We start from the raw sequence: 19,915 nt of genomic DNA on the forward strand, positions 1-19,915 counted from the left end.
TAAATTTCCACCATTGGTAATGGTGGTCTAGGATGCAAAATGCTGTCTTATACCGTTCTTCTGGATGGATTCCTAATTGCCAAAATCCTGCTTTAAGATCAAACTTTAAGAACACCTTAGCATTTGAAAGGTGCTGGAAAAGAGTACTTTTGTTTGGCAAAGGGAATTTGTCGTCTGCAAGAAAATGATTAAGATCTTGGTAATTGATTACCAATCTAAGCTTTCCTCGAACTTGCTCAGCATGCTTGTTGACATAAAAAGCTTCACACGCCTATAGGGAGGTTATGGGTTCAATGAGGCCTTCTGAAAGAAGAGTAGATAACTCTTGCTTAGCCAAGGACAAATGTTCTGGTTTCATTCCTCTATGACTGGCTTTTGTGGGGTTAACATCTTCATTCTTTTTTAAGGGTAGAGTTATGAAGAAAGACGGATTTTTCCACAAAGGGTTTGGATTTTTAAGGAGGAATTCAGAGTGAGTGGTTGCACAACATTCATTGATAATCTGAAGTCTCAAAGAGTCAAAGGAGTGAACTGTGAATAATTGGGGCACTTGGGTCTAGGTGAGAAGATGTTGTGTATGTAGAAGTCCTTTTGATGACCATCTGAGACTAGGTATTTGATGAAGGAGATCAAGCCCAGATTCATGCAGATGATACTCCCTTCTCAGACGTAGAATCACTCTTCTCACTGGATGATGATTACTCTCCCCAAGCCTTGATAGTTATGGCTTATTCTACCTTAGAAGATGATTCAGATTTAGATAAAGATGGTGATTCAGACCTAGAAATCTGAACCATTTATACATCTCAGCCTCTTATAGCCCCCCTAATTGGCCCTACACCCATAGCCCAAGTGCACATCCTCCTTGACACTTACTCCAGACCCATTCCAGTAATAACCTTGTTTGACACAGGAACAGCATCAACAATTCTCCATCCCAAGATATTACCTGAAAACTTTTGGCTACCCCATCATCAGATGTTTAGAGTAGCTAATGGTGAAACATTTCTAATCGCCCAGAAAAGTAAAACATTTTCTTTTTCTTTATTTTTTAAGTTAATATGAATGCCAAGTAGGATTTCAAACATTTTGAATACCAAATTAACCTCTAATGAATTGTGTTTCTCTTTGATTAGGGTTTTTGAAGAAGAGAAAGAAACACTGGAAGAGGGCTTAAGAAAGATGACTTGTATAGATGCATGAGGTCTTTATTCTCTTGTCATGGAAATGTGACTAAATTACTAAAATTAGTACAAGTAAAAGAATAAAAATCAAATGTAACGTTGAATTAGTATTATACTTTTCTACTCACCAAATGCAATATGCTATAAAGTCATTATATATATAAAAAGATGGAGTATTTAAACTTCAGTCATTTTATATTTAAAAAAGTAAACGTGGAAGGTTGTGACTTGCAATTGGTAGAACATTAAAAAAAAAAAATGATATGTCCATAATGTTTTCATAATATATTTTAAGTGATAGGCTGTTATTGACTGTTACTAGTGGGTAAAAAAGTAATTTAAGTGTTTAATTAAAATTAGAACTAAAAAAAAAAAACTAACCATCTAAGATTCGTTAAGAAAATATTATGGACGTAGTATTTAAAAAATAAAAAAAAAATTAAATGACTTTTTTTTTTTTTTTTAATGAAGTTAGACAGGAAACAAATACTAAGAAAAACACACACAAGTATCTAGAGTTTTTTCTCCAACAAAAAATGTATCTAAGTTTATACCTCTGAATCAATAAATTATTGGCTGAGTATATTTTTTTTTCTTTCAAAAAAATGTGCATTATAATTTATGATTCAATATTCAATATTTTTTTAGTATGTACGCTTGTGACACTCACTTAGATATTCAATTTCTTAGGTGTTATACGTTAAGTCCTGTAGTTAAATTCAAACACGAGGCGGTATTGACTATTGACTAATGAAACATAAACAATGTTATTTTTTTCAAAATATAAACTCAATGTAACCATATATTAAATCTAATTAAAAAACTTAATGTATTTCACTTATATATAAAAAAAATTAAAAAAAAAACACATAAACCCCATCTTTTATGTCCAATAAGAACGTAGTCCAAAATTGAGGAAATGGAGATTGAAATAGATTCTAGGGACTCCAAAATCCAAATAGGGACAAGGAGAGACCCAACTAACAAGCAAGATATAATGGGCTAAGTAGTTGAAAGAAGACAATACATCGGAGGCATGCACAACCCAAAAATCTAAATTGCATTTATACTGGAGGATTTTAAATCAAGGCATTTGATAAATAAAAACAAAAACAACAACCAAACATTGTTACTAAAATTTAACAACACATGATAATTTGAGTTTTAAAGATTTTACTAACAGTTAAAAGAAAATCTGATATTATAGATTTGATGAAATGATATCTTACATGTAATCATTTTAAATTCACATATTAATAAAGCTTAAATAGTATAATAGATACAGCCAAAATTTTCATATATGAAAAAAACAAGAATAAAAACAAAAACAGTCATTTCATACTCTATTAAGTCATTTAAACTCCCACAAAAAAAAAAAAAAAAGTCATTTAAACTAAGAAAAAATTGAAAATCAAATCTTTATCTTTACGCACGTCTATCATGCACATCTATCCAAAGGATTTTTTTTTTAAACCACAAAACCAATAATGAATACACACTGTTATGGACAGAAAAAATATATTGAGTTAAGTTTATTCGAGACAACCAATCTACTAAGAGAAAGAGAGACCTATTGTACGTTAAATAGGAGTTGAATTTAAATGTTAAATGCAACACAACTTTGAAATTAAAAATGCAATCCTATCTACTTTATTTGAATTCAACTTGAAAACAAATGTCTCTTTATCTTCTTATACTGATATGAGCTAAAATCACCAGTACCAAAGACAAGTAAACTTGGAAATACAAGGAAGAGAACTTGAATCCAGTAATCCTTCTTCTTCAGCCCTCAACTCTTTGCTCTTCACATTGTATATAAACAACTTGCAGCAAAATAGTATCATGATTTCTACCGAACAAGACTTGACATGCATCTTGGTATATTGCAAGAGGTAAAAAATTATCATGAATGAAACTCTTCAAAGTTTTGGGCTTGCAGATCATCGACGAAAGGCTTAATGCATATTGCTTGATCCAAATAGGTTTAAGTTTAACCCAATCCCTCAAGATCCAAAAATCAAACCTATCCTTGGAGCTTGGATTAGCATAACAAAGAAATCCATTGAAAGTTAATAACTTGCAGTTGAGTCTTTTCTTGTTGCACATGTTGGGTTTGGATGGCAACTTAATTATTTCCCTAAGCTTCTCACTTGATATGTCTAATGATGATACATATTGCATCCTATTTGTTTCATATTTTTCCATCCAATTCAACGCCCCGTTACACACAACTCCATCAAAATTTTGATGGGCTTGTGTGTGATGGGGATGAATCGGAAAGTTAAACACGAAAGAAAAGCTCAATTCCCTCCAAGCAGGAGCTTCATCATCGTTACTATCCATAACATCAATATATATATATAAAAGTAGAGACCTCATGTGGAGTGCATGAGGCCCTGCCACGTGGCGCTTGATATGAGTATTTTTTCGCTTAGCCTTTCCCTCCATTCTTTTTATCAATGATTAGTTTAAGCCATAAATGCAAAAAAATTAAAAGATTTGGTTTCACTCCCTTTTCTAACTTCTTGAACTCTTATACTTTTAATTTCATTAATTTAAAGAATGAAAAGTTTTCTCTATTCAATATTAGTTTTCATATTCTTTTATATATTCTAGTATCGCAAAATATTAAAAGGCCAAAAGAAAAGTAGGACTGGAGAGATAGAGGGACAAAGTGTGAGATTACTGTTAAAAAGAGTATGAAATTGGCTTTGGTTTCAGGTGCATATGATCTAAACTTCTTAACAACACTATCAAAGTTGTAGAGACCTCATGCGGAGTGCATAAGGCCCTGCCATGTGGCGCTTGATATGAGTACTTTTTTGTTTAGCCTTTCACGTCCCTTATTTTTATCGATGATTAGTTTAAGCCATAAATGAAAAAAATTAAAATATTTGGTTCTACTTCCTTTTCCAACTTCTTGAACTCTTCCATTTTTAAGTTCATTAATTTAAAAAATGAAAGGTTTTCTCCATTCAATATTAGTTTTCATGTTCTTTTATATATTCCAGTATCACAAAATATCAAAAGGCCAAAAGAAAAGTGGGACTAGAGAGATAGAGGGACAAACTGTGAGATTAGTGTAAAAAAGAGTATGAAATTGGCTTTGGTTTCAAGTGCATATGATCTAAACTTCTTAACAACACTATCAAAGCTTGATACAATACTTTAACAACATATGGGGTTTCTAAAAGGTATGTGTTTTTTTGTATTTATTTATATTTTTGGAAAGTGTTTAATTTTTGTAAGTGATTAAGGTACTCATATGTAAGTAAAATTAAACATGAGATATGAAATAGTATAATTTTATATTTCTATGTTCAATTATTGCTTTATTTTTAATCTCTTGGCATGTATATTTAGTTTTGCGAATTAGAAATTATAAACCTTAAATCTTAAATGTTTAGTCTTCAAAAGTTCACATGTTTTCTTTAAAAAAAAAAAATACTTCTAAAAAAAAAAAAGGAAATAATAAAAAATTTATATTGGAAATGTCAAATGTAAGAACAAAATATACATATACATTTAATCAAACAAAAAGGGCACATATAGTGGCATTTTTAGAGTTTAATTAAATATGATTACTTATGGATCTATTGTGTTATAACTTTTTTTTTTTTCATTCATTATTTTAGTGAAGTATAATACATAATTGAAATTAATTTTTCAAACATTATAACACATATGAGTATTATAAAATAACTAATATCGAATACGCGCATCACGCATCGCGCGGGACATCCACTAGTATATATAACACTTGACTATATTCTTACTCAAACAAAAGCAAACTATCTTGTACTCTTGGATGGAAACATCATATACCAATGAATAGAATTTCCTTGAACTTGAACTCGAACTCGTTAGTGGCACATGAGGGATGGTGCTCATCTGGCCAGTGCTATATAGGATTACAGACACGGAGATTGCCATTATTAATAGATTTTTTAGGCATTATAAGCCCATCATAGGCATCTTCAATATCAAAATAATTGAACCAGAAATTGTCAGATATTATAAGCAAAAAATTTAAAGTGATATATACTTACTTACATTAATGGTTTTAAAAATTGGACTGACTGGTCCGATTGGTTCAACTGGGAACCAGCCTTTAATCCAGTCTGATTATGGGTAAAAACCAAAAATAACATAAACTGAAAATTTGAAAATCAGCCGGTTTAATTGGAGAACCGGAAACCGGCATGGTCGAACCGGTTACTGACCGGTTGGGATTTTTTGTCCTTTTCCCGGCATAAAACTACGTAGTTTTGGCCAGAAACCTAAAAACTAACCCCGTCCTAAGTCCTAAACCCTCTCACACTCTCATCTCAAGCTCTCTGCCTCACTCTCACTTAACTCAAGCTCATTCTCTCTGAATATCCCTCACTCTCTCTGCCTCTGTTACCTTGTTCAGCAGCCTTCAATCCTCAGGTTTCCGGTCAATAACACTAGAGTCCCCTCTCTCTCTCTCTTCGGTTTGTCCCATTGGAGAAGACAACAACAGTTCGTCAGTTCCATAAAGATTGGATCTTTGGAGTCACTTTGCTCAGGTACAAAAAGCCAAGCCCAGTTCTTGGTTTCTTGAAGTCTTGATCTTTTCTTGGTGAAACTTAGTTTCGATGGATTTTTTTTGAGTATAACTAGGATAATGTTGGAATCTTTATTATGGGGTTTTGATACTCTGTTCCTTTTCTCTTTGCTTTATCATTTTTTTCCGGGATAGAAAATCAATGATTAGATAATGGACTAATCAATGATCTTTGGAGTCACTTTGCGCTCCATTCTCTACTGACTGGGTTTCTCTCTCTCACACACACAGACAAACACAAACACATTTTTCTCGCACTATCCTACTAAAAACGAAAAACCAGAATCTGGGTTGTTTGGTTATTTTCGATTCAGTACCTATTTCTCAGTGTTACTGTCTTTTACTTTACAGTATCTTCAAGCAATGTCAGACAGCTTATCTTCTGAAGAAGTCTCCAAATCGATGTGGGACTCTCTACCTCCAGAAATCATAACTGATGTTTTCCTACGCTTGCTGGTAAAATCCATCATAACTTGCACATGCGTTTCCAAAACATGGAAATATCTCATCCAAAACCCCACCTTCATTTCCAACCATCTCCACCACTCCTCCAACAACAACAACAAGAACAAACACCCCCTACTCCTCTTCAGGCTCTGCTCTTTGGTGCTCGCCGGAGCAACTGTTGGAGAAATTGAAAAAGAACAATACGTTTTGCATTTTGACAACCAGGATTTCAACGAGTACACCAGGTTTGATGACTTCCCTTTTCATGGTCAAAGCTATCATCCAATATTTCATGTAGTGGGTACTTGTAATGGCCTCATCTTCCTTGCTGATGATTTATATGGGTACCATTTTAAATTTTTTCTCTGGAACCCTTGTGTTAGAAAGTTTGTCAAACTTCCTAAACCCAATATTACCTGCTTTTCACATGGCGGCTACAACGCCTCTGTTGGGTTTGGATTTGATTCCAAAACCAATGACTATAAGGTGGTGAGGTTTGTGACTCTTGAACAAAAAGGCCAAAAGGGTAAGTCTCCTCTGGAGGTGGAGGTTTATTCACTCTCCGCTGGAAAATGGAGAATGGTTACTGCTTTGCCTCCTATAGGTGCTGCACATGATTGTGAGCCGGAGGCTTTTGTCAATGGGGCTCTGCATTGGCTTGCTTTGAGGAAGACTGGGAACAAATTTCTTAATTTTGTTATGGTGTTTGATTTGGGGGAAGAGGTCTTCCGTGAGATAGCGCTGCCAAAACTTTCAGATCAAAATGGAGATGAGTATTCGATGGGGTATTCTATTTCAGTATATGGGAATTCCCTTGCTCTGTTTCAACTGGGGTTTACTCACTGCCTCGGTATATGGGTGATGAAAGATTATGCGGATCCGTCATCATGGACCAAAATTATAAGTTTGGCTGATGAAGGTCTCATAGAGGGCATACCAAGGTCACATTGAATGCATAGGGCAATAGGTTTTAGGAAGAGTGGTGAGGTTATTCTGGAAATGTTTGGAGGAGACCTCGTCTCACAAGACCTTGAGACCCAAGAGACTAAGGATCTTAGGATTCGTGGATGTGGATATGGATATACATTTGTTGATTCTTATGTTGAGAGCCTAGTTTTACTTGACAAACCCAACCAACTAAGGAAAAGACAGAAAAGAAAGAGGAACAACAACAGGCAAGATAAATTTTATTGCCAAGCTTATTTAATTTTTTTTTTTTTATGGTTTTCCATTTCGTTCTTCATATATACTTGGCTTTGATTATGAGTTTGATATGAATGTAATTCTATAAATTCTTATTGTTGATTGATTACCTTAATTGAGTGGCTTTATTTTTAGAATAGATAGCTTATCAAAGTTGTGGTTGTTTTTGGTTATATTGAGAAAACAAAGTGGTTTGTGTTGGTTATGAACTTTTAGCATGCTTATTTATCAATTGGTTGAAGATATACGGACTGTGTGAGTATCATGTTTCCTGCCACTTATAACATTATGAAGATAGATGTACTCAACTTATTCTTTCTTGATAATGTTACAGTGGCCTCTTTTAACTTCATGTTTTCACACTTGTACTAAATGTTCTTTGTGTTCTACTGGGATTATTAAAAAAATTCTTAATTTATCAATTATGATCTGTATATGCTAAAGATAATGCTTGTACATTTTAAATCTTCTACTACCTTAGATGCCTATCTTCTTACCACAAACATTCCCATAGAGCCATGTTCATTGAGAAGGCTGCTCACCAGTTGTCATTGCTTGCTTTGGTGTTAGGATCTTGGATATTGGGTAGTTAAGAGTAGGAAAATTAAGGCGATGGCTAGATTCGAGGGTAGCGTTGCCTCCTAAGATACCTATAAAAAAAAAAGTGTTGCCTCCTAAGATATGAGAGAGAGAATGAAAGACTAAAAGGTAAAACTGCTTTATTCATTTATTGATCATTATACAGCAATACAATTAAGCAGATCAATTGTTAACTACTTAATCAGCTGTAACAACTAATTGACTACCTCAAACACCCCTAACAACAACCAGCTGACATCATTGTTTCTACTAGTAACAGCTTATCACTTGACTTCTTTAACACCTGTACATTTGCACGTATACCTGTAAGACATGCATCCCAACATAGCACAGCAAGTACATATCATAATACTACTAACTTCTAATTTCAGCTTAGTGTTACCTCTGAACAATGACCCCAATGCATCAACTTCTTAATGTTTAGATACACATCAAGTTCCTAACCTTTGGGTGGTTAAGAATTGAAAATGAATTTTTTATGATTCTCCTCTTCTTCTTCTTCTTCTTCTTCTTCTTCTTTTCCCTCCCTTCCCCTGGATAGGTAAATATATATATATTTTTTGATAAGTAAGATGTTTATTGATATAAAAAATGTAACACCCTAGTACACAGGGAGTGTACAAGGGTTAAACAGTCAAGAACAAAAATTACAAGAATCTAAGAAATCAAGAAATGATAAAAATGTTTGGTTTTGCAAAGCAGTCAACCAATCTCTAAGGGTTCTAAAGAAAAATAGCTTCAAGTCTGAAATTGATCTCTCCTTATCTTCAAAGCACCTGCTATTTCTCTCTCTCCAAAGACACCACAATAAGCAATGTGGAACAGTCATCCATATATGCCCATTTCGATGACTACCAAACCTGCCTTGCCAACACGCTAATAGCCCCACTACAGATTGTGGCATCACCCAGCTAACTCCAAACAATCCAAACACCATTGCCCACATATCCATTGCAACCGGACAATGGAGAAAAAGATGATCAACCGATTCACCATTGCACTTGCACATGTAACACCAATCCAATATCCAAATCTTCCTTTTTCGTAAATTGTCAATCGTTAAGCACTTCCCCAAAGCACGGTCAAACAAAGAAAGCAACACGAGAAGGAATTTTCTGTTTCCATCTACTCTTCCAAGGAAAGCAACAATCATTGGAGCCCACTAAGAGACTATAATAATTTTTAACCATAAAACCCTTCTTTCTATCAAGTTTCCAAGACATCTTATCCTCACCAACTCCTTTCACCGAAGCACCATAAATAGTATCCATAAAACCAGCCAATGCCTCTGATTCCCGAGCATGCACACCCCTAAAGAAACTTACATCCCAAAAGAGAACTCCATTATCAAGCTTCATAAGCTCAGCCACACTAGCCTCCTTGTCTCTGCAAAATCTATACAATTCCGGATAACTGACTGCAAGGGAAGTCTCACCACACCAATGGTCTTGCCAGAATTTCACTCTTGACCCATCCCCAACATCAAATAGAATATAGCGAGAAAAAGAAGGCCATCCCTGATGAATATTTTTCCATAAACCCACACCATATGGACCATTAACAGGCCTAGTACACCAGCCACCCCCTTCACAGCCATATTTCACCTCTATCACTTGCCTCCAAAAGGCAGTCCTCTCCATCCCAAATCTCCATAGCCACTTTCCAAGCAAAGCTTCATTAAAAAGTCTTATCTTCCTTATCCCAAGGCCCCTGAAGCAATGGGACTGCATACATTAGCCCATTTAACTAAATGGAATTTTGGTTCATCTCCAATGCCACCCCATAAGAAATTTCTCTGTAGTTTCTCAATTCGGTTAGCCACAGCAACATGAATAGGGAATAGAGATAGGAAATAAGTAGGTAAGTTAGATAGAGTGCTTTTAATTAAAGTGACTCTACCTCCCTTTGATAAGTACAGACGTTTCCATCCTACTAATCTCCATTCCATCTTTTCCAGAATTGGGTTCCAGATTGCCTTATCCTTGCATTTGGCTCCTAAAGGAAGACCCAAATACTTCATTGGAAGAGTACCTTGTTTACAGCCAAGAACAGTCAACAATAAGTCCAAATTATGCACCATACCAACAGGAACCAATTCTGACTTGCCCAAATTTATCCTTAAGCCAGAAACCACCTCGAACCAAATGAGGATCATACGGAGAAACAGAATCTGGTCCAAATCAGCACCACAAAAAATCAAAGTATCATCTGCAAAGAGAAGGTGAGACACCACCAATGATCTTCCCTCTACAGAACCCACCCTAAAGCCTGACATGTGACCATCATGGGCAGCCTTGTCCAACATCCTCCCAAGGGCTTCCATAACCAATACAAATAACAAAGGGGATAATGGATCTCCTTGTCGTAACCCCCTGGAACTCTCAAAAAACCCACAGGGAGAGCCATTTATCAGAATAGAGAAACGAACTGTAGATATACAAAAGAAAATCCACTGACGCCATTTAGCAGAGAAACCACCCTTTTCTAACAACTGCATAAGAAATCTCCAGTTTACATGATCAAAGGCCTTCTCAACATCTAATTTGCAAAGTAATCCTGGCAAATCAGATTTCAATCTACTGTCAAGGCTCTCATTAGCAATAAGTACAGGGTCAAGAATCTGCCTGTTTCTCACAAAAGCATTTTGAGATGCTGAGATTATATCTTCCATGACTGTGCGAAGCCTATTGGCTAAGACCTTAGCAATGATTTTATAAACGCCCCCAACAAGACTAATGGGGCGAAAATCTTTAACTTCAATTGCTGCATTTTTTTTAGGGATGAGAGTAATGAATGTTGCATTCAAACTCTTCTCAAACTAACCTTTAACATAAAAATGATTAAAAACAGCCATAAGATCAGGTTTAAGAATTCCCCAACAAGCTTGGAAGAAAGCCATAGGAAATCCATCTGGACTAGGCGATTTGTCACCATTAAAATTCTTTATTACCTCAAAAATTTCTGCCTCATCAAAGGGTCTATCCAACCAATCTGCATTATCACCAGATATCCTTGGAAATATCAATACTTCTGGAAATGGTCTATCAACTTGCTCCTCAGAGTATAGTTTCTTATAGAATTGAGTAATACAATTAGCAATCATGCCTTGATCAGAAGACAAATTTCCATCTACCATAAGGCTCTCAATGCCATTATTTCTTCTATGGGAATTAGCCATTCTATGGAAAAATTTGGTATTTGCATCCCCCTCCCTCAATTGCAACATCCTAGACTTCTGCCTCCAACTAATCTCTTCTAAGAGAGTGAGCTTTTCTATACCCGTACGGAGATTATTTTGTTCTATCTTTTCCTCAGCTGTTAAAGGCTGAATCTCTTCTCTAACATCCAAATCATTTAATTTGTTCCATAGATGCTGTTTCTTAATAGTGACATTACCAAACTCCTCTTCGTTCCACTTTTTTAGATCCAATTTCAAAGCTGCCAACTTCTTAGCTAGAATAAAACTAGGATTGCCTTGGAACAAGTAAGATGCCCACCAAACCTTCACTTTATCAACAAAATTCTCCAGCTTCAACCACATATTCTCAAAACGAAAAGGGGTTTTCCCTCTCCGATGACTTCCCCCCTCCAACAAAATTGGAAAATGATCTGAAAGAACTCTTGAAAGCCTTTTTTGGGAGAACAACGTGAAGTGATCTGCCAAAAGTGGAGAGAAAAGAAATCGGTCTATTCTAGAAGCGGAGGAAGTATTAGACCAAGTATAAAGGCCCCCATCCATAGCTATATCCATCAACCCATGGAGAGAGATAAAATCTGAAAATTCATACATAGCCCGAGTACAGCTTTCAGCCCCTAATCTTTCCGAAGGGAAGCGGATTATATTGAAGTCGCCTCCTAGACACCATGGCACATCCCACCAACTAATTAGCCCTGCCAACTCCTCCCACATTTTCCTCCGCCTCTTGTTTAAATTAGGCCTATAGACACCTGTAAACGCCCACTCAAATTGATCCCCAACTTTTTTAAATTTACACGAAACAGAAAAATACCCCACTACTTCCTCTAATTTTTCCACCACCCTTCGATCCCACATCAAAACAATACCCCCAGAAGCACCTTCAGAACCCAGGTAAAGCCAATCAACATATGGGCAGCCCCATATACTTCGAACAATTCCTCTAGTGATCCACTCAAGTTTGGTCTCCTGCAAACATACTATATCAGCCCTCCATGATCGCAATAAATTACGAATCTGAAGCCTCTTCTCAACCCGATTCAAACCTCTGACATTCCAAGTAATTATCTTCAACTTCATTTAGAAACAGATAGTGCCCGCACCCTACTAGTACCATTCCGCCTAGAAGAAGTAGAACCATAATTAACTGAACTGAATAGACCTTTTAGCTCTCTGATACCTCTCACTCCTGAACTCTTCAAGTCACGTGCTTTAATCTCCAAAGCAGCCCTACGTTGCAATTCAGCCTCAACAACTAGCAAGAAATTTGTTGCTTGATTTTCCAACCCTTTTAATGATACGCCCAGGAAATTATCAAACCCATTGAATTTACTTTGAAACCAGTCAGAGTAAGATTCCCTCTTTACTGGACTCTTCAGTCCTACAAATTCCTTTTCTTCCATGCCCAATGGTAAAGAAAAGGCCAGCAGTTCCACGGCTATAGGTGACAAACCCCCTTCGTTAGGCAACTTAGCAACCTCCGAATATGTGTCCGAAACCCAGTCCTCCACAATTACTTCATCCCCTTCAAACTGAGCTGATGACACCTCCAAAGGGTCTGAACACTTCAATGGAACCAAAGCCAGCTGTTTTTGCATTTCTAGAACCTCTGTGACTTCACTCGGTGGCAGAGAAATTTGTATCGGAACCGCCACTCTCCTTCCATCTCTCAATTCAAGCACCCACTGATCTGAATTCCCCCATTTCTTGATAACATTGCCGGAATGCTCCTGAAGTAACAATCGGATGTCTCGCTGCAAAGTGTCTTCGCCATCAGAGGTGGTTGCTTGCTCATCGGCCTCGTCGGAGCCAAGAGACTCAGTATCAGCCCCGTCAGAGCCAGGAATCCCCGTATCGACATCAATATCGGCGTCATCGGCGAGCTTCAATGACTGGGCTATCGTCGGAAAGCTACAAGGATCAACTTGAGGGTGCATCGGCGTAGCAAGCACTGCGATACTGCTTCGGGATTCTCTCTCATTACTTACCGTAACCGAAGGTACAGAACTCCCAGAGTGTTGGGTCTCTCCAGTTGATAAAGAACGAAGATGGGTTTGTGTCGGTTTGGGCCGCCAGACTTGTATGGGTTTGGGCTTGGGCTTTGGTTTGAAGGGAGCTATAGACTTCATAGAAGGGTTGGGCTTTATAACCTCCTGGACGTTGGACCACTGGACCTGCCATCTACCATCCGGCCCACACTCCAAACCCATGGAGATCTCCAGCGATACAGTTCTGCCATTTATATCGTGGACTTCAAACGGAAGTTTAGCCTCAGACCTCGCAAGATCTTTTTCAGCATTCAATTCACGACAATCATGGGTATGATTGCGCAAGTTTGTTGTGTTTGAATTTTGAAAATTTGGCAGTAATGACTTTCCTTTCTTGCTACCACCATGCCCTCTCCGATCAGTCTCCGCCGTTGCCATCAAGAGAGACTTGGACTTCTCCACTGTCTGCTCCAAGACAGCTTGTGGTTGGGTGCTGATTTTCGACTCAGGAACAATGACTTTCCGCAAGTGTAGCCCAAACCCTCTCCACCCACTACCCAATTTACCTTCTGGCACCACGATAAAGCCTTTCCGCCGGCCATGGACAAGTTCCGAGATCATAAAAAATCTGCCATGAGGATTGGAACCTAATTGCAAGATAAATACCTTGACACCCTCTCTAAATGTCCGTGCAAAATTTCCAGTAATTACATTAGAGATGAGATCCTCCACAATAGTTAGCAGACGTTTTGCACCCTCTTTGCCCATGAAAACTGATCGGAGAGAATCTCGGTTTCTCTCAAAAATGCGTAACATAAAATAAATTCCTCCCTCCTCAACAGAGAACTCAAAGGTCTTGGACTCCACGAAAAAGAAAATGGAACCTCCCATATCAACAGAGTAAAAACCACAATTTTGTGACTAATCCGAGGTAGCCAGGCCTCAAATTTTGTGACTAATCCGAGGTAGCCAGGCCTCCAATTGGATCTCTGAAGTGTTGGCAAATAGGTTCAGAATTTTCTAAATTACGGGGAAAGTATCTCTTAATAACTGAGAAAATTCAAATTATACTAAAAAATAAGAAGAATAAAAATGTAATTGCAGAAAACAGATTTGTGGACCAATGTTATATAAGATCCACAGGTTCTTCTGGAGATGCAAAACACAGAATCGCTCTTGGTCCAAACACTCCATACTTAGGTAAAATCCTCTTCTTGAACTAATATTTTTTATCTTTTGTTCCTTGGCTTAATTTGAGTATTTTTATCCCAATAACGTAGTAATGCTTAGATGTATTGCTTTGTTGACTCCATTTCCTTCCTTTGTTTTTTTTTTTCTCTCTCTCTTCATCTTTTGTGAATGAGTTAGTATTTTCTATTACACAATTATATGAAGTAGATGCAAAACAGTGTCTGCCATGCTTGCGTTGTGTGTGTGTGTGTTAAATTTATGCTTTCTTAGTGATAAGATAGTAGTTATGTCTATGTAATGGGTGTAAAGGTATTTATGGAAACTACCTATAAATCTGTTCTTTAATCTTAGGATATTTACATTGATAGGGTGGCATTGCATCTTACATTTCACCATTTAATAAGGGCTTTGCTGGATACATTCAAACTGCAACATATATCACTGTTACTAGAAGTGATTTTTTACTGTTGATGGAAAAATCAATCTTTGGTTCCTAGGAGTGGTTTTTTACTGTTGCAATGAGATCTGCGATGGCGATGCTTAGTGAAAAAGGCAATGATATCCGTGATAATTTGTTAGTGTTGCATGGCGAGAGATGGTGGTTTAGTCGTGGTTTTTGGTTATATTTTTTCTTCTTATGAAGATTGCTAACTTTTGCAGCTAGTTTCTTTCACATTTCCCTCATTTGGGTGGTTGTTTCTCTGCTTTGTAACTTTTCCTTATTTGGAGGCAGTGGAAGCCTTTCCTTATAGATATCCCGCTCATCCCTTGTCAAGGTGAAACTCAATCCAAAATCCTAACACCACTCCCAAAAAAAAATTCTACCAAGAAGCTAAGTTGGCAACTTTTCTTATGTGATTTATAAGCCAAAAATCTTTTCATCATACACTGTGATAATGTTCTTACTTGGTTCTTTAGATCAAAGTTATTGACGTAGGACAACCACAATAGTATAATAGAGAAGAAAAATGATAGAGTAAACCTTAGGAGTCAGCACCTAAGGGCTGCTTGGAATCAACACCAAGCAAACTGGAGTCGGCACCAGTGTAAAAAGAAAACAAACGTTTTTTTTATATTTCTCAAAAGCTGTGTTACAATAATCAAAAAAGTGTTTAAATAGCTACAACACAAAACCCTAACAACACAAAACCCTAATTATTAAATGTTCGGGCTTGCTTAATCTCAAGCCCAATAACTAATAGGCTCCATCCATAAGGCCACAGGTTGGGCCGTCTTCTTTTTGTTCTTCCTCCCATATGTGTGTATAATTGGGGGCCTATATCTCGTGTCCGCACCAACTCCCCCCGGGTGAGAGGAACTCGACCCCGTCGAGTGGAAAGCTGAAGAGCTCTGATAGTACTCCAGTAAGTCAGGATCCAGTCGCTGTAGCTCATCTCTAGTAATCCATGTGCAATCGGAATCTGGTCGCCCGCGCCACCGAACTAGGAAACGGTGAACTCCTCCATCCCTGGTAGAAACAATTTGCTCATCTAAATTAGCATCAATAGATTCTTTATGTGCATAGGGCAAATTTAAGGGTAAAGGGGTAGGCATAGGGGCATCAATAGGATTAAGTAAAGGCTCATCAAAAGGAGTATCAGGAATAGCTGTAGGGCTTTTATAAGCAACTAGATCCTCAATATTAAAGGAGGAGCTAATACCATAATCATGAGGGAGGTCAATGACATATGCATTTGGGCCCATTCGTTTCAATACCTTGAACGGACCGGCACTACGAGCCTGCAATTTCTTAACGGTCCCAGAGGGAAACCGTTCAGGTCGGATCCGAATCATGACATAATCTCCTACCTGAAACTCTGCATGACGCCGATGAGTATCAGCATGAATTTTATATTGAGAATTACTTACCTGAATTTTTTTGTGAATCTCAGTATGCAAATCATGAACATGTCGTGCGAATGCCTCAGCAGATTTAGAAATCCTAACATGTGGGGACATGGACAAAAGATCTAAGGGCTTCCTAGGTGTATATCCATGCACAACCTCAAAAGGACTAACACCTATAGACCTATTGACAGAGCTATTATATGCAAGTTGGGCTATAGGAAGAATTGAATCCCAATTCCGATTGGCTTCACCCACTAGACACCGAAGGAGGTTCCCTAGGCTACGATTAACTACCTCAGTTTGACCATCAGTTTGAGGATGAAATGTCGTGGAAAATTTCAATTTGGTGCCTACTAAATGCCACAAGGTCTTCCAAAAATAACTCATGAAGCGAACATCCCTATCTGACACTATGGTTTTGGGGAGACCATAAACCTTGACAATCTCATCAAAGTAAAGTTTTGCAATTTTAGAAGCGTCAGAAGTCTTAGAACATGGTAGGAAATGAGCCATCTTAGAGAAGCGATCAACAACTACTAGGATAGAATCATGCTTCCTAAAGGTGCGGGGCAAACCTAGCACAAAGTCCATACTCACGTCCTGCCATGGGCGATCTGGCACAGGTAAAGGCGTGTACAGACCAGTGTTTTGCTTGCGATGTTTGGCTAGTTGACATGTACGACACTGACCAACTATCTTAGCAATGCCCCTCTTAAGACCAAGCCAATAGAATTGACGTTCCACTTCCTCAATTGTCTTATCTCGGCCAAAATGACCTGCAAGGCCTCTTGCATGTATCTCCCAAACTAGAAAATCTCTCATTGACGACCGAGGGATACACAACTTATTGGCTTTGAACAAGTAACCATCTTGAAGGGTATAATCATCCAAGACGGGATGTGAAGCATTACTTAGGCTAGTGTAGAGCTCCCCAAAATCTTGGCATGATTGATAGTCATCCTTAAGTCGTTCAAACCCAGTGACCTTAACATGACTGATAGCAAAGACACTCTTCGACTCAGTGCATCAGCAGCCTTATTCTCAACTCCCGCTCTATGTTTCACCACAAAGTAGTAGTGTTGCAGAAATTCAACCCAACTACCGTGCCTAAAATTTAGCTTCTTTTGGGAATTGAAATAACGCAAAGCTTCATGATCAGAGTAGATAATAAACTCTTGAGACAACAAGTAATGACGCCAATGCCAAAGAGCTCGTACAATGTTATAAAATTCTTTGTCATACGTGGAGTACTTCTGCTTAGCATCATTCAACTTTTCACTGAAATAGGCAATTGGGTGACGCTCTTGACTAAGGACTCCCCCTATGCCAATACTTGAGGCATCACATTCCACTTCAAAAGGCTTGGTGAAATCAGGGAGACGCATGACAGGTGCCTCAGTCATCTTTAGTTTCACCTCCTTGAAGGCTTTAGTAGCAGCCTTTGTCTAAGTAAACTCCCCATGTTTCAAGCAGTCAGTGATGGGAGACATAATGGTACTAAATCCTTTGATGAATCGACGATAAAAGGAAGCGAGTCCATGAAAGCTTCGAATCTCATGTATAGTTTTGGGCTCGGGCCAATCCATAATTGCTTGAACTTTCTGGGGGTCGGCAGAAACTCCTTCAGATGACACTATGAAACCTAGGAAGACAACTTTATCTGTAAAGAAAGAGCACTTCTTGAGGTTACCATATAAACTCTCCTTCCTAAGGGTTGTGCAAACTTGAGTTAGGTGGTCTAAGTGTTGCTCCCTAGACTTACTATAAATGAGGATATCATCAAAGTACACAACCAGGAATTTTCCCATAAAAGGCTTGAGCACTTGAGTCATCACTCTCATAAAGGTACTAGGAGCATTGGACAATCCAAAAGGCATAACCATCCACTCATATAAACCATCTTTCGTCTTGAAGGCAGTTTTCCACTCATCACCAGGACGAACCCTAATTTGATGATAGCCACTTTTCAAGTCTATCTTGGAGAAGATCGTTGCTCCAACCATCATATCCAACATGTTATCCAACCGAGGGATAGGAAAACGATACTTCACAGTGATCTTGTTGATGGCACGACTATCAACACACATCCTCCAAGTCCCATCTTTCTTTGGAGTTAAGAGTGCAGGGACTGCACAAGGGCTCATGCTCTCACGAACAAAACCCTTCCTAAGTAGTTCTTCTACTTGTCTTTGCAACTCGGCATGTTCTGCAGGGCTCATCCTATAATGGGGCAAGTTAGGTAGGGTCGCTCCGGGCACAAAATCTATGGCGTGTTGGATATCACGCATGGGCGGTAATTGATCGGGGAGTTCCTCAAGGAAAACATCCTTAAATTCCTGGAGCACGGACCTCACTTCTTCAGGTTGCTCCTCACAGGTCTCTCCATGAAGTTCCCTAGCAACTAAGACAAACACAATGGATTCCTGAACTGCTACCCTCTCAAATGCCTTTGGGCTTATGATGTTCAGACCTTTCGCCTTCGGTACTTCTGGCTTCTTGCTCATGTCGATTGGCTTGGGTTTCAAAGGATTAAACACAATCTTCTTGCCTCCAAACATAAATGAGCAAGAATTGGATCGCCCATGAAGGGTGACATCCAAATCATAAAGCCAAGGTCTACCTAAGATAATATGCCCTACATCTATGGGAATTACGTCACACCATATTTCTGCCTTGTAGGTGAGGAATTGAAGTGGGACAATACATCTTTCTTTTATGGCTATGGAGGAAGTATCCACCCAAGAAACTTTATATGGGTTAGGGTGTGGGATCAATTTCAAGCCTAGGCGGGAAACAACGTTAGAGGACACCGCATTAATGCAACTCTCATTATCTATAATAACCTTGCACGTTTTGTCTCCACACTTAGTGTAAGTCTAGAAGATGGCACTTCTTCGCCAATCATTAGTTTCCCTTTGTTCTATCAAAGCACACCTTACCACATTCACTCTAGGGACACCAAAAACAGCCTGGGAATCATCAACCTGAGGGGAGATGGCTCTAATGCACATGAGGTAGCTGGGATCATCTTCCCATTCGGCCTCAACATCTTGGACTTCTTCAGCATTTGGGTCATACACTAGCTCTTCAACACTTTCTACCTTTTCATCATCCTCTTGAATGACAAGGGTCCTAGAGGGACATCTAGCTGCGACATGTCCAATCCCATTGCATTTGAAGCATTGGAGGCGAGAGCCTAATTTTGAGGGCTCATTGATCACACCTTTTCTCTTGTCCTCTTTTTGTATCGGGATGTTATTGGGGTTGACCTTAGGGGGTAAGGCAAGTTTAGGTTTGCTACCAAAAGGGTGAGGGTTGGGAGGAATGCTTCGAAGCTTAGAACGTCGCCAAAAGATAGATTTGGATGCTAACTCACAATTCCTAGCAAGGTCATAGGCTTCTCTTAAGGTGGTGATTCCTCGAGTGATAATCTCGCCTAGTAGGTTAGCATTTAAACCTTTCTTGAACCTATTGAGTGTGACAACTTCTTCCTCAACTATTCGAATTCGCCTCTGGAATTCCTTGAATTTCTCTATGTATTCGGTCACAGGAGCAGTGCCTTGCCTTAGGCGATCCCATTCTTTAAGGAGGGAGCTCCTATAAGTTGGAAGAAGATAATTCCTCGAGAGGGCGTCCTTCATCTCCATCCAATCAATAATGGGGGGCTCAC

General features: G+C 38.3%; 1 non-coding gene and 1 pseudogene across 1 annotated transcript; one reads left to right on the forward strand and one right to left on the reverse strand.

Annotated features, from left to right (window-relative positions):
• Positions 1-6,135: 6,135 nt before the first annotated feature.
• LOC142634912 (F-box protein CPR1-like) lies at positions 6,136-14,410 on the forward strand (annotated as a pseudogene).
• Positions 14,297-14,427, reverse strand: LOC142637754 (small nucleolar RNA snoR2/U65). The gene has a single exon (XR_012844879.1). It is a non-coding gene; the product is annotated as a small nucleolar RNA snoR2/U65 (small nucleolar RNA).
• Between the last annotated feature and the right edge of the window lie 5,488 nt (positions 14,428-19,915).

Source organism: Castanea sativa, chromosome 5, assembly GCF_040712315.1.
Source record: "Castanea sativa cultivar Marrone di Chiusa Pesio chromosome 5, ASM4071231v1".
Taxonomy (NCBI): Eukaryota; Viridiplantae; Streptophyta; class Magnoliopsida; order Fagales; family Fagaceae; genus Castanea; species Castanea sativa.